We start from the raw sequence: 17,107 nt of genomic DNA, 5'->3' as shown, positions 1-17,107 counted from the left end.
TTGATTTAAGAATTTGGGTAAGAAAATATCCAGGCAGAATTTTGAAAGTTGCAACTGGTTTCTATGAGGTATCTAGCTACCACGTGCCTGTCATCTGATATAGGGAAATAAACTAATAATAAACACTTCAGTTTTCAATAGAATCTAGAAAATACATTTCCGTGTACGGACCTGCTGGGTTTAAGAATAAAACTATTTCACATATATCTCAACAAAATAAATAATCTAAGGCAAAATATCAAAGTCATAGCTCTACCAGGAAAATATGGTATCAGGGTTAATATCCCAAAGGTGTGGCTGTAGTGCTCTTTTGTAAGACCTCAGAAAGATTTAAGACGGTGCTTCATAAATCCTCTCAGCTAGAGACAAATTTTTTAAAGAATTTTATGAGTATGGCCTTAGACCCTCTCTTCTAGATGAAAGAGCTTCTAAAAGTCTTTAAAGTGTTATCCCTTAGCAACTTGACCCTTAGCTCAAGATAGAGAGACTTCTCTCAGAAAGATTGGTGGGCATGGCTTCTCTTTAACGAACTGAATTAAAATTTGATACACAGAAAGTTTGAAATCCTTCAAAGAAATGTATACAGCTTGAAAATAAGGGCAGAAAGTTCAGAATGCAGAGAAATCTTTGAGCCTCCAATTTCCTATAGGCAAGAACCAGCCTAGGAAACTAAATGGACCTTTTTTTTTTTTTTTTAATGGAAAATGGAAGAGTTTAGAGCCCAGTAGGCAGAGCTTTGTTGAGGAGAACCAGGGAATAAAACTGGAGACCCATCAATGGAACAGTGGCAATTGTCAACCTGGCTGGATTTTAGCATTGCAGCGGACCAGGCTCTGCTATATTCCTCTCATTTTTACATCTCAGTTGTTGTTGTTATTCTTTATTCAGTTCTCCTGTACTTGTTTCATAATTTTACGTTGTGTATGCAGGGGACAGATAACTTGTCATTCTAGTTCATAAGTCTTCAAATCAGGAGGAGCTCTAACGATCCAGGAAACCTCATTTACACCTTGAACTCATTTAAATAAAGATGTACTACTGTTGGTGGAAAATGTAAATTAGTACAGCCATTATGGAAAACAATATGAAAGTTTCTCAAAAGGATAAAGTTAGAACTACCACGTGATCTAGCAATCACACTTCTCGGTACACATGAAATCAGTATGTTGAAAGTATATGTGCAATTCCATGTTCATTACAGCATTAGTCACAAGATATATAATTAACCTAAGTATCCATAAACAGATGAATGGATCAAGAAGGTATATATATAGACCAAGAAGGTATATATATACACACACACATACATATACACATACATATACACACACATACACACACACACACACACACACGCAGACATTATTCATCCTTAAAAAGGAAAGAACTCCTGTCATTTATGACAACTTGGATAAAACTGGAAAATATTATGCCAAGTAAAATAAGCTAGGCACAGAAAGACAAATATTATGTGACCTCACTTATATGTGGAATTTAAAAGGTTGAACTCATAGAAGTAGAAATTAGAATGAGAGTTACCCGAGGCTGGAGGTGAGGAAAAGAAAGGAATGGGGAGGTGGTCAAAGGGTACAAAATTTGTTAGACAGGAAAAACAAGTTTTGAGGTCCATTGCACGTGGTGACTATTGTGGATAAGACTGTACTGTGTTTTTCAAAATAACTAAGACAGTAAATTTCAAATGTCTCATTACAAAAAATAATGTGATGGATATATTAATTAGCTTTATTGAAACATTTCACATTGTATACATATAACAATGCATCACATTGTACCCCAAAAATGTATACAATTATGATTTGTCAATTAAAAACTATAGTAATAAATTAAAGTAAATAAATGAACATGTTCTGAGCTTCTTGACTGAGCCTGATGCCACAGTAGAATGAGGCATGTGGGGTTCTTGGGCCTGAATATTTTTTATGTGAGCAGGTTACAAATCTCTGGGGACTAAAAGGTGAACTGTGGTAGCTAATCTCCAAAAATGATCTGTGGCTTGCAATGACCAACAGAATATGGTGGAATTGGCATAATGCCAGTCTTTGCCTTTAAGAGGACTAGCAGCTTCTGTTTCATCTGTCTTGGGTCTTTTGATTTTGGAAACTTATTGTCCATATGCAAAGTCTAGCTACCCTACTAGAGACACCACGTGCGAAGGCCCATGCAAACAACATGTGAAAAGGAGAGGTACTGCAATTATCTAGGAGGAGGGACCCAAACATTTCAGCATCTCATTTAAGCCCCAAGATAACGACATCATCAGCTGAAGCCTATAGGCAACTGTTTAAAAGACTTCAAGTGAGGCCACCAAAAGAACTGACCAAGCTGATCCTATCAAACAACAGAATCCTGATAGATAATGAAATGAATGATATATTAAGCCACTAAGTTTAAGGGTAGGTGGTTATATAAAAATAGATAATATGGTTTTTTTCTCACTTCTTATCTGCTGAGATGATAAAAGAAGTTCCTGAATTTATATTTTATTTTTGAAGTTACATCAACACCCTTCCCTGACCCTAAATCAACCTAGATAGTATACAGTTATGTGCCTCATCGTGATGATGTTTCACTCAGCTGTGGAATATATATATATGTATATACACATATATATGTATATGGAATATATAAATATGTGTGTGTGTATATATATGTGTGTATATACATATATAGAGATATATTCTTTTTCTTTTCTTTTTAGAGACAGGGTCTTGCTGTGTCACCTACACTGGAGTACAGTTGGGCAATCATGGTTCACTGCAGTCTCAAACTCTTCAGCTCAAGCAATCCTCTGCCTCAGCCTTTCGAGCAGCTAAAACTACAGGCACACAACACCATGCCTGGATAATTTTTAAAATTATTTGTGGAGATGAGATTTCACCATGTTGCCCAGGCTGGTTTTGAACTCCTGGCCTCAAGCTATCCTCCCACTTTGGCGTCTCAAAGTGCTGAAATTATAGGCATGAGCCACTGAGCCCGGGGAAGAAAACAGTTTTAAAGAGCTATAAAATGTGTGTGTGTTTTAAGCTAAATGTTATTTCAAAAGGGTCAAAAAGCTAAAAAAATTAAAAAGTTTATAAAGTGAAAAAAGTTACAATAAGTAAAGGTTAATATATTAGAGAAGAAAGAAATGTTTTTTTATAGAGCAGCCCAAATGAACAGTGTTATAAAGTCTAGACTAGTATACACTCATGCCCTCGACCTTCACTTTCATTTACCACCCACTCACTGACTTACCCAGAACAACTTCCAGTCTTGAAAGCTCCATTTATGTACGTGCCCTATAGAGGTTTTTTTTTTTATCTTTTATACTGTAGTTTTACTGTATAATTTGGCATTGTGTTACAATTGCCTACAGAATTCAGTACAGTAACATGCTATACAGGTTTGTAGCCTGGGAGAAACAGGCTATAATATACCGCCTAGGTGTGTGGCAGGTTATATCATCTGGGTTTATTTACATATACTCTATGATGTTTAAATAATGAAAAAACTGCCTAACAATATGTTTCTCAGAATACGACCCCAGTGTTAAGTGCTGCATGACTGGATATCATTTTCTCTACGGTGGTGAACATTTTCAGGATTAAAGTAAAATTCAAACACGAATAATGCTTCTTACTTCCACTGGATATTTTGAACCTCAGAGACACAAGCCTGGATGAGCCAGGTCATTAGGTCAAAGATTTGCTCTGAGTTGCTCTGAGATCATCACCTTTGGCTATACTGTGTAAAAGGGTAATGTTAACATTGTGTTGCGATTTCTTGAACATAAAGAACTTTTCTTTCTTATCCTATCAAAAAATATTTTTAGCATACATTATTTTAAAGTTTGAAATATTTGGAACATTTCAGAGCTTTTAATGAATCTTGTTAAAATTTTCTTCCAAAATATTGTGTCATTAATGTTAATTATTAAAACAGGGATGGCAAATGCGTGTTACTTTATTTCTTCTTTACCTCCATATATATGACAGACATTGTTAACTAACCATGCTATTATTTTCTGTTTAGCTTAGACCTCACTTTAGAAAACTTCACAACACATTTATCAGAGTAACTACAATTAGTAGACTAGATTTGGCATTGTAATTAAAAATTAATTTGCCATTCTTAAAGTAGAAGTATTTCCACTGATATCAGCAATTATAAAATTATGCATGTTGATATGGTTTGGCTCTGTGTCCACACCCAAATTGCATGTGGAATTGTAATTCCCAATGTTGGGAGAGGAATCTGGTGGGAGGTGATTGGATCATGGGGACGATTTCCCCCTTGCTGTTCTCATTAAGGTGACTGAATTCTCATGAGACCTAGTTGTTCAAAAGTGTGTAGCACTTTCCCTTTTGCTCTTTCTCTCCTGCCACCACGTGCTTACTTCCTTTTTGCCCTCCCACCATCATCATAAGTTTGCCGAGGCCTTCCTAGCCATGCCCCCTGTACTGTCTGCAGAACTGTGAGTCAATTAAACCTCTTTGCTTCATAAATTATCCAGTCTTGGGTAGTTCTTTATAACAATGTAAGAATGGACTAATACACATTTTTACAACAGTATTATTTCATACTGTTTTTGAAACTTCAGCAAATACCACAGAGTAAAAATAAAGAGACAAGGAAATAAGGAAACTAAAGAATCTACAGTAAGCAACAATATTATTGTCTCCATTATGCCCTGATACCTTGAGAATGAAATTTGAGCAGAAAGTTTAATTACAAGGCATTGTAAAAATAAATCTTTAGATGTCAATAGTTTTCTTTGTTACTTTAGTAAAAACAAGTATATTCTAATGATTTTACTATATAATAACATTAGCAAGATATGGATAGGAACCAAAGAAGAAATATTTAAAATTTTACTCCAACATACAGAAGAAAAATGGAATGAAGTAAAAACATATTAAGTATGTTTATGTGATGACCACATATCACAAAAATAGCAATGCTTTCAAATTAATTTGCTCTATTAACGTGATTATAGTAAAATAATAATGACTACTATTTGGGGTACCTAATATGTAATCCTAATTATTTTTTAGAATAATCATGAATTCTTGGTGTTTTAACAAACTGCATTTATTAAGATATTTTAATACGGACATAGGAATAGTCAGGCAGAGGACAATGCAGAATAGAAAACCTAAACACAGACCTACGGATGATAAATATGTCAGTTCGTATTTGTAAGGAAAGTGTGGGTTATTTGATAGCTGGCACAGGAATAATTGGTTAAGTATTGTGAAAATAATCTTGTATTTATACCTGGAACTCCATACTAAAATAATGCTAAGTAAATAATATATATTTTAAAAACCAACACAAAATCATAAAATGTAAAAAGGGACATATGAGGAAATTTATAGATAATTTTATGGGTAAAAACAGAGACAAATTTACTTCTATGTTAAGCACATTTCACTAAGTCTGTCAGCTCACAACAACTCTCTTTCCTCTTGTAAGGGCCTTTCTGGACTGAGTTCACAGAGATAGTAACTTAGCCACTTTTTTAAAGAATGATATATTCCTCAAGAGATATGTTTTCAAGGGATCAGTTTCTAGAAAACTGCTTGACAAACATAGGCAATATTTGCTGATTAATGCCACACGAAGCAAGACCGTGGATATTCTCCCAGGAATGGGAAAAGTTAATTCACAGCCTGTTGATCACTTCCTTCTTATAGCTAGAAAATGCAAAGACGATGAAGAGGCAAAAAACTGCCCCGAAAACTCTCAAGAGACACTTCATCCTCAAAGGTAAAGAAAATGCCAAGAGAAAATTCAGAACTAGAGGTTTAAATATCCAAATATGGAGAAATTACTTTAAAAAGTATAGCGTATTCATTAAATATATTACTGTTCATTCAATAAAGAGCATATTCTCAAAAAAATTAACGAGCAAAGTGGAAAAAAAATATCCATTGTGTAAAAAAAATCTAAGGGCAAAAGAACAACACACAATTGTTTATTTTCATGATTGATTTAGTAATGAGAGTCCAATAAAAACCCTGGTAAGTTATTGAATCAGAAGCAGTCTTCAGTTGGATAAGTGAAAAAATAACTTATACTTGGAAATATAAACTTTTAATCTTACAAGCATACACGCACACATGCATACAACTTTGAAACCACAATGAAACCATATACTGATTCATTAATTATAATAGGATATCACGTCTTTTTCAAAAACCAAGCCTTTATTTGAAAACAAAAATGTAATGAATATCATCACAGCTAAGTTTTTTCTTTGATTTTGCTGATTAGAATCCCGTATCATTTCCCATATAAAATGCAATCATAATACATATCCTATAACATAGAGTTTGTTATTTAAAACATAACATTAAATTAAAGGTACTTGCAAGGCATAGAGGAATCGCCTAGATTTTTATGGATGTTCTCCTTAACTGTTTCCTAAAATTAATGCTCTAAGTTTTCATATAAACCTTTTTTTAGAACATTTCATTGAACTTTTATAAAAATCATTCCTTCTTTTCGGGGGCATACTTTACTTTTTTACATAATAGCTAATTAAACTATATACTTGTATTAGGAAGTATAATTTTTTTAAAAATACCTCTTACTCTATAAACAAACATAGCTAACTTTGGAACATAGTCAACTTGTGGAACAGAAGTGTTCAGGTAAGTGGAAAGTAGCGCACTAGCCATGAGTGTTCAGTGTTTAGCATACTAGTCTTCAAGTGGAGTAGCTGATAGAATTGAGGCAGGAAACTCACAGGATTTGTTTTCTGGTTACAACCCTGCTGACCAAAATGAGATCTGGTTTTAGGAAGGATAGAGTGAAGAGACCCACAGGAACCAGCAGACGGTTAAAAAAAAAAAAAAAAAAAAGCCATTCCTAGCTGTCCTCATTACTCATTAGCATAAGACACCCCCACCAGCTCTATGACAGTTTACAAATTCTATAGCAGCGACCCAGAAGTTACCATCTCCTTCCATGGCAATAACCAGGAAGTCACCACTAACCTTCTAAATATCTGCCTACCAACTCCTTTTTCTGCTAAAACTTTCTGTTCTGTTAGACAACACAGATTATGATGAACTATTCAGCAAGGAAGTTTTTTCTTCTTATTCCTCATAGCTAACTGCTAGTAGGACCCTATGAGGGTAACTTTCCTGGAAAGTTCTAAATGAACTACCCCTCGATTTGCATTGGCCTGCCCCTTAATTTGCATGCAGTTGAAAATGAGTTTATGTGAATATAAATACAGTTGCTAACAGCCCATACTTTGCAGATATTGGGCACACTGCCTACGAGTTAGCTCTGTTCTTCAAGGAGCAGTACCATTCAATGAAATATTGCTATCACCATGGGCTCATCCTCAAATTCTTTCCTGGGTGAAGCCAAAAACTTTCCCTAGCTAAGCTCCAATTTTGAGGCTTGCCTGCCCTGCGTCGGTATCGGGTAACTTCTCTATTAGTTAGGTACGGATCTATCAGGAGAAATATAACGCTATAAAGCCAAAGCCATTTGTCTGTTTCTCGCCCACCAAATGCACACTGTTCAGGAATGCAGACTTAAATGTGTGTAACACTAGGTTTCTGAATAAACTTTATAAGAGTATAAGCAAGAAATTCCCTCACGAATAGTTATGAGGCAGGAGAATAGGGTCTACAGGCAGGGAACCTAAGGCCGGCTCATGCTGACTGGATATCAGAGGCCGCTCCGTTTTCAAATTCTCCTTTAGCTGTGTCAGTTGCTGCCAGGCAATTGAAAAATCGTAGTAACTCTGATTGCTTCTTCCCTGCAACCAATCAGACTGGTTGTGGGCCTACTCTTCCCCTCTGGCAACCAGTCAGACTGGTTGCAGGCCACTAGCGTGAACCAATGGGAAACCTCTAGAGAGTAAGCACCAGAAAGTCTGTAACTCATGCTCTTGAGCCCCTTGCTGGAGGCCACATGCACCATACGGTGTGTACTCTCATTTAAAAGAAATCTCTGCTTTGAATGCCTTGCTTCTGCATTTCGTCCAATTCTTTGTTCAAAACAACAAGAACCTGGACAACTAACCTCAACCAGCAACAGCTTTTTAAAATTTTATATCGTATAAATACTGTACATATGGAAAATGTGTAGAACCTAATTGCACATTTCACTGATATTATAAAATGAAAGCCATGTAATGATCCCCTGGCTCAAGAAATTACTATCACAACCTTACCAATGCAATGCCTCCCTCCCCACAAAGTTTACCACTGTCCTGATCTTCATGATCATTTGGGTTTTCTTTTATTAACTACTTTTCACAACTTTTTATTACAAGTTTTAAATTTTGAATAACAATTTATTTTTTCCTGTATTTAACATAAACGTGGAATTAGTGTATCTTCTTTTAATCATTACATATGTTAGACCCGAATGGTTACATGTAGTGTAGTAAGTAGTACTGTAACTTCTTGGCCTTTTTTTTTTTTTTTTTTTTTTTTTTTTGAGATAGAGTTTTACTCTTTTTGCCTAGGCTGGAGTGCAATGGCGCAATCTCAGCTCACTGCAACCTCCAACTCCTGGGTTCAAGTGATTCTCCTGCCTCAACCTCTCAAGTAGCTGGGATTACAGGCACGCTCCACCACACCTGGCTAATTTTGTATTTTTGGTAGAGAAGGGATTTCATCATGTTGGCCAGGCTGGTCTCGAACTCCCAACCTCACGTTATCTGCTCACCTCAGCCTTGCTGGGATTACAGACACGAGCCAATGCACCGGGCTGGCATTCTCTTTAGAATATGCATATGCTTATGGACTATTATTTTCAGATATAGAGCTATGATATAAACATGAAACAACAGAAGTCCCCTTCAAACTGTTGGTTTTATTTATATTTTGAGACATGTTCAAATACATATAAAGAGACACATTAGCTAAATAAAACAAATTTTAAGATGATTCTCTGAGTGTCCTCATCTTCCCATTTCAACTATTTGTTCGTTAAACTTATGAAATTTAACTAATATTTCTTATGCATAGCAATATGTTACTTCAATAATACAAAAGAATATTATGTGGCTAATAAATAGCTAATTATTTAAAAAATCAATGTAAGGTCTAGAAATTTTTTAAAAACTCATTGATATGACCGGTATTAATGTAATTCTCTCTGAATTTGTATGCTCAGGAGTATTCTTATCTCAAACTATTTTGAAGATATTACTTTATAACTGTTTACATATCTACACACTAAAAACATGTTTACTCTTAGTAAACATGAATGTATTTCAACTACAAGATTAAAATTTTACAAATGTCAAAATATAAAATCATCAATTAATATTGGTAATTTCTACAATATGTGTAGATGTTTACAATTCTTATTGGTTTTACATATTAGAAACTTTTTAAAACTATGCAACATTATTGTGAATTATTTAACATGATTTATTTGCCTAAGGATTTTATTAACCAAGCTTGACTTTAACCTTTACCTAATTACAAAATACTTAAATGACTGAACTTTATTCGTGTGACAAGCATTTACAAATCTGATTTTAAGACACATCAACCTTCCACATAGATTGCTGAACTTTATTGCAGAGATGAAATTTTTAACTAAATACAAACTACTGAAAATGTTTGTGGCAGTGTATGCCTATCAATATTTATTAGTTTTTTGAAACAGAAGGGTTGCTGTATTAATAGACTACCTCTGTAGCAATAGAAACTGACTCATATATTGAGTCAAGTTATGCAAATGGAATAAAAACATGTGTCTTAAAGTCTGTCTGTGAACTATTTAGCCACATTCTTAATTTCTTGATAATTTGTTATAGGTTTGTACAGGTGAAACTGAAAATTTGGGATTGGAGCTGGAGCAATTTAGCATTAATTCTGAATTCCATAATTAAAAACTGATATTAACCTAAAAAATTAAGTTAAAAATGCATTATGATGGCTTACCAAACAACTTAATGCAGTACAAAAATGGCAGGTTTAGCATCTTTAATTTCAAAACTGAAGTCCTGAAGAACTTTAAGGTCACTTCAGTTTCACCGCACTCTTGGCTTTAATTCTCAAACGTACATTACAGACAAACCCCTGCATTTCTCATGAAGCAAAATAAAAGAGTGCCTCTTCAGTTATTTTGTAAAAATGATTATAATTACTTCAAACTATAATGCCTCCTTAGGAAGTAAATTTTAAAATAATTGTAACCTAACACATCTTAAGTTATTATTTTTGCTAAATCTGAGAAATATAAATAATTTTTCATGGTTAAGTCACATAGAACTACTATATCTGTTATTAATATTTTCTTATTAAAGTCTAATTAATCATTTTGAGAAATTATAGTAGGGAGATTGTGGCTAGTTATTGCCACTCTGCACAAATACATAGCCAGCCAAAAATGAAGCACTAAATTCACATTAGTAAAATTATATCAAAATCGCCTCAAAATGATAAGAAAATTCATGAAAAAATGGCACACCTACATATAAATAAATTATGGAAAAATTACACGCAGGATTAAAATAAATGAGAGTTTTAACCTTTTGGCATTGTTGAGTTTACAGTAGAGAGATGCCTCACTATTCAATTGAAACCTACGTTTTTTTCAAATTTTTCAATATCTTAATTCTACATTCCATAAAACTTATAATAAAGGTACACATACCTTACCCACTCTTCTACAACACGAGTTAGTTCATCATTCTGTACATTTTAACATATTCTCCAAAGTAGAATATTGTTTAAAATGTCAAAAATTCAGAAAACCCTATAATCTGACAATGTGGGACCATGAAACACTGTGATACTAATTCTATTAATTATTAAATTAGAAACATGTTCGTGATGCACTGCTAATTTAAAAATTTAGGTTTACATAATCAGAGGAGTATGTTAACTATTATTCTAATTTGGGAATATGTTACTATGTGTTAGGATGTACATAGTAAAAGATACGAGGATACAGACATTACAGGGTTAACAATGGATATTTTTGTGATAAAATTTTATTTTACTCTTTATAAGTTTCTCTATTGTTGATTTGTCATTAATATGTATTAATTTTGGAATAAAAACATAAAGATAACTTCGTTTTTAAAAATTTCTGGAGTTTTTTTATTATAATTTCTGGTATGTTGATTCGAACATTATAAGCTCTGTCACACATGCACATAAATGTTCTTTATATAAATAAAAGTAATGTCTAATATATGGCTTCAATTTCACTAGCTTTCAGATTTTATTAAGGAGCATTTAAAAATTTTTGAATCTGCATTTTCAATATTGTACATGATTTTTCTTCTTTCTTAATTTTAATTTATTTACCCATTTATTTTGAATTATTTTTATCTTTCCCTCCACAAAACCCATTCATTTATGTTATCTATGACTTCTACTCTCCTGAGGAAAAAATAAATTTCCTGTATTTAATTTGTAAAATAATTTCCCTATAGTCTCCCATTTTTTTCTAGCATAAATCGATTCTATGGCAAAAGCTTAGAGTTGGTGTTGCTAACTCTGAGAGTCTATATACATTTTAAAATTGGTTGGGTTAATAAAACAAAATCAGAAAACACATACTTATGAGCTCAAAATTATCAGTATGATAAATGTGCAAATATCTATGGTTAATGTACAAGTAAACATATATTCTGATAATAAACGTGTAAAAAAAGCCATTGTATCAAATATAGCCTTGAAGTAAGGAGTTATATTTTATAAAGGATAAATAATAAAAAGCCTAAGGAAAATTCAAGAAGAAAGCTTCTGTCAGACACACAGAAAATTCCATTTTATAGTCTAGAGTGGTAAATCATATATTGCCTTAAACTGAGTTTTTTAGTTTTTTTTTTTTTTTTCTGATGGAGTCTTGCACTGTCACCAGGCTGGACTGCAGTGGTGCGATCTTGGCTCACTGCTACCTCCGCCTCCCAGGTTCAAGCGATTCTCCTGCCTCAGCCTCCCAAGTAGCTGGGATTACAGGTGCATGCCACCACGCCCAACTAATTTTTGTATTTTTAGTAGAGATGGGGTTTCATCATGTTGGCCAGGCTGGTCTTGAACTCCTGACTTCAGGTGATCCACACGCCTCACCTCCCAAAGTGCTGGGATTACAGGTATGTGAGCTAACATGCCTGGCCTAAACTGAGTTTTATAATACTTCATCTGGATTGCCTTTGTAATAAGCGTTTGTAAGTTTGTTATTTATCTTTCATATTTGGCTCAATATTTACATTTGTTGTTGTTATTGCTACTTTTTCCTAAAAGGCACTTGTGACAAAAATCTCTCAAATTATTCTCAATAAATGTTCTTGATTCTTGTGGCCTACAGTTTGAGCTACAGTTTTAACAAAGAAAATTTATGACCTAATGTTTATATTTGTCTTAAATGCCTTAATTTTATTAGTGCATTTATAATTTTCTTGCAATTCTTTCTTATATGACTACTCTCATCCTCTCTCCTCTCCCTTTTATTTCTAACAGTTAGTTTGTCATCTCATCTCATGCTCCTCTTTGAGCTTTCTGCTTCTATTCGATAAAAGTCACATCTTCTTGCATTCTGTTGAGGATAGAAATGGTGCCATGGAATTTTCTACTTGATGCTACAGTGAGGAGTTGTTAGAAGTCTGTTTTTGTATTAAGACTTTAAGGTATTTTTTTGTTTCCCATTGCGGCAATTTTTAATGACCTATTTATATTTTCTCTTTACTTTTTTTTCTTATTTGGCAGAATTCACTCGAGTTTGACAGCTGGCAAGGGTATGAACTGACTTCGAAGCCCTTCTGAAGCACTCAAATCTCTTTCAGAGACCTAGAATTAAGAGCAGATCAACTGACATTGGTTTATTCCTCCATTTGTTTAGAGTGGGCTTTTACTGAGAACAACTTTATTACCTCCTATTAGCAAATTCAGGATTTCTGGCAGTCTGACCTGATCTTCGGAGTATTTTCAGATTCCAGTATTCTTTTAGGGTACTGTAGGTCTCTTCCATTACTTAAAACATTTAAAATAAAGAAATATGTTTATCACAATGCAACTAATTATTAATATTCTAGTTTTGTTTTCTGATAGCTACATTTCCTGAGTATATGAGGGATAAGAGGATAACGGCAAAGGAGCACTTTGGTGTTCTCAAGAACCACCAGCCTCAGAGTAAAGTGATCATCTGTTCTCAGAACTTGAACTTACCATGCAGGAATAGTTAAGGGTGGGAAGCTGATCTGGTGAAAATAATAAACATTTTTGAGAAAGGAAGCACATATTTTGGGGTTGTATCATAGTAAGTTTCAAGATTGTGGCATTTCTATTTGGATCTATCAGTCGTGTTTTAGAAATTGCTCCAGGATTCTGGTTATGGGATTGCCAGATTTTACAAGAGTTTTCAGTTTTTATAAATATTTAAGGGTAAGCTTGGTTAATGGGAAACAATATTAGGAACTATTAGTCTCATGAGTAAACATTTATTTTAAATAAATAACGTTTTAAATAAACTTTATTTTAGAGGTTTTAGAATTAATTGTGAAAATAGTATACAGACTTCCTGTATAACCCTCACCCACATTCCATTATTATTTTCTTCCATTAGAATGGTATATTTGTTAGAATTAATGAATCAATATTGATATTTTATTATGAATAAAAATTCATACTTTAATCAGATTTTCTTTATCATCAGTTTTTCTATCCTGGAATCCCATCCAGGAAGTCATAATATATTTATTAGTCATGTCTCCCTACGCTCTTCTTGGGTGTGTCAATTTATCAGACTTTTCTTGTTTTTGATGATGATATGGTTTGGCTATGTCCCCACCCAAATCTCATCTTGAGGTGTAGTTCCCAGAATCCCCACTTGTTGTGGGGGGTATCAGGTAGAAATAATTGAATCATGGGGGCAGTTTCCCTCATCCTGTTCTCATGACAGTGAGTTAGTTCTTACAAGATCTGACGATTTTATAAGGGGCCTCCCCCTTCGCTGGGCACCCATTCTTCTTGCAGCCACCATGTGAAGAAGGACGTGTTTGCTTCCCCTTCCACCATAATTGTAAGTTTCCTGAGGCCTCCATAGCTATGCTGAACTATAAGTCAATTAAACCTCTTTCCTTTATAAATTACCAAGTACCGGGTTTGTCTTTATTAGCAGTGCAAGAATGGAATAGGACAATGATCTTGACAGTTTAAAGGAGTACTGGTCAGGTATTTTGTACAGTGTTCCCTAATTGGGGTTTGCTTACTGTTTATCTCATGATTATACAGGGTTCCTGTTTTTAGAAGAATATCACAGAGATCAACTGTCATTGTCATCACATCATATCAAAGGTGCACACCATCAATATGACCTATTCCTATTGATGTCAACCTTGATCACTTGTTTTAAGCTGGTGTTTGTCACCAGCTCCCCTGCAAAGTCAACTGCAAAGTCAACTTTTCATTTCTCCCTTTTCATATTGTATTTTTTAGACAAAAGTCATTATGAGCAGCTCACATTTAAAAAGTGGGAAATTATGCTCCACCTCCTTAAAGGTGGAGTACCTACATAAACTATTTGAAAAATTTTCACATAGGGAATTTGTATGTGCTTCTTCATTTATTTACTTATATCATCATTGATTCACAGGTATTGATTTTATATATTGGGTTATAATCCAATACTACTTATGTATTTTCTTTCTCAAATTGTTCCATCTCTAGCCATTGAATGCTCATTCAGTTAGGACTTGGATCCCCGTGACACACAACCAAGCTTTTTTTTTTTTTCAAGCACTCTCTTAACTTCTGTCAGTAAAAGATATTAGACTCAACTTGCAAAATTCCTGTCTCAGTCCTAGAATTAAAGATTCCTGGAAGGGGTCTTGATTTCCTTTACTGGAGAATGGTATTTTAAACCAAGATCTAGGCACTACATGTATCCACTGTTGCTGGGATATTATTGCTTCTATGCCATCTCAGGAGACAGAGCACCAAGAAATATGCTTCTTGCTAATCTACATACTCATATCCTCACACCCACCCACCCACATATTTATTTCTATATGTAAGCATATATATACACACACACATTTTACATATATATATGTTTTACATATATTATATATAATGTTATATATAATATATAAAATGTATGTTTTATATATAATATATAAATGTATGTTTTATATAACATATATAAATATATGTTATATAATTATATGTTATATTATATGACATAATAATTATATATTATTTTATATTATATTATATACAAATATAGTATATTTTATTACATATAATAATACATTATCTATATTATATATATACATATATAAAACTAAATGTTAGTTCATATTGACGTCTTTAACTCTAATCCGTTACTACATGGACGTTCTAGCCTACCCACCCTGCTTACAGTAAACTCTTACCCCAATAGTGAGAAACATGGTTCCCATAATTTACTTATTAAATAACACCTTGATTGCTTCCAGTTGTTCACAATTATGAGTAAAACTACTGTAACATGTGTGTAGATTTTGGTGTCAACATAAATATTCCAAACAGTTGGTTAAAAACCAAAGAGTGGAATTGCTGGATTGTACGGTGTAACTATTTTTAGCTTTATAAGAAACTGCCATACTGTCTTCCAAAGAGGCTGTAGCATTTTGCATTCCCACTAGCAATGATGAGAGTTCCTGTTGCTTTATAGCCTCACCAGCAGTTGGATTATCATTTCTTTTTAATTTTAGCTATTCTAAAGCTCTGTAGTAGTATTTCATTATTGTTTTATTTGCAATTCCCTAATAACAATGTTGAATGTCTTCTCATATGCTTAAGTGCCATTTGATATCTTTAACTAACCATCTCTTCAAGTCTTTTGTATATATGCATGCCATAATATTCTCCTATTTGTTGATCTTTTCTAAGACTCGATTTTTGGTTTTATTGACTTTCTGTATTATCTTTTGTTTCTCTATTTAATTTTCTTCTCTAATCTTTATTACATCCCTCTGTTGGATTTAGATTTAATTTGCACTTCCTTTTCCACATCTTAAGGTGAAATTCAAGTTATTATTTGAGATTTCTTCTGCTTAAATACAGATACTTATATCTTTAAATTTCTATCTAAACTCCACTGTAGACCCCATTTAATTTTTGTATGTTGTGTCTTCATTTACATTAATCTCAAAGTATTTTCTAATTAGCCTTTTACTTTTTAAAATTCATTGGTTATTTAGGATTGTGAGGTTTTTTCATTTTTAATTTTCACAAGTTTTGAGTTTCCCAAACTTTATTTTGTTATTTATTTCTAAATTCATCCCATTGTAGTCAGAACAAACTTTGTATTATTTTTATAAATTTAATTGAGGTTTAATGACCTAACATAATCTTTTTGAAGAATGTTTCATGCTATGAGAACTTGAAAAGAAAGTACATTCCACTATTGTTGAGCAGAGTGTTCTATAGATGCCTATTACTCTAGTTAGTTTCTAGTAATAAATATTTCATTTTAATTTTGATATCCTGCTTGGTTCTATATATTGTTAAAAGTAGGGTATATTGGAGTCCCCATCTATTATTGTCAACTTGTTTATTTCTCTCTTTAGATGTTAATTTTTACTTCATCATATTTGGGGGCTCTGTTGTTAGTTGCATATGTGCTTATAATTGTTAAGCCATTTATAAAATGTCTTTATTTCTAATAACTTTTGTTTCATTTTCTTTTAAGTATATTTTGTCATGCATTAATATAGCCACTCTGCGTCTCTTAGAAATGGTATCTGCATGATTTATCTCTTTTCATTCTTTTGAGATTTACTTCACATTTCATCTATTTGTATCTTTGAATCTTAATTTTATCTCCAGTAGAGAGTTAATAGTTGGACCTTCATTTTTATTCCAGTCTGAAAATTACTGCCTTTTGATAGGATTGTTTAATCTATTCACAGTTGAAGTTATTATTGACATAGTTGTGTTACATCTGTCATTTTGCTTTTTGTTTTTTATATGTGTCATGTCTCTTTTGTTCCTCTTGTTCCCCATTACTGCATTATTTTGCATTAATGACTATTTTCTAATGTAACATTTTAATTTCTTTAGTGATTTTTTACTAAATCTTTGAGCTATTTTCTTATCTGTTATTCTAGAACTTACCACATACACCT

Source organism: Hylobates moloch, unplaced genomic scaffold, assembly GCF_009828535.3.
Source record: "Hylobates moloch isolate HMO894 unplaced genomic scaffold, HMol_V3 SCAFFOLD_10, whole genome shotgun sequence".
Classification (NCBI taxonomy): domain Eukaryota; kingdom Metazoa; phylum Chordata; class Mammalia; order Primates; family Hylobatidae; genus Hylobates; species Hylobates moloch.
This window is presented reverse-complemented; position numbering follows the sequence as displayed.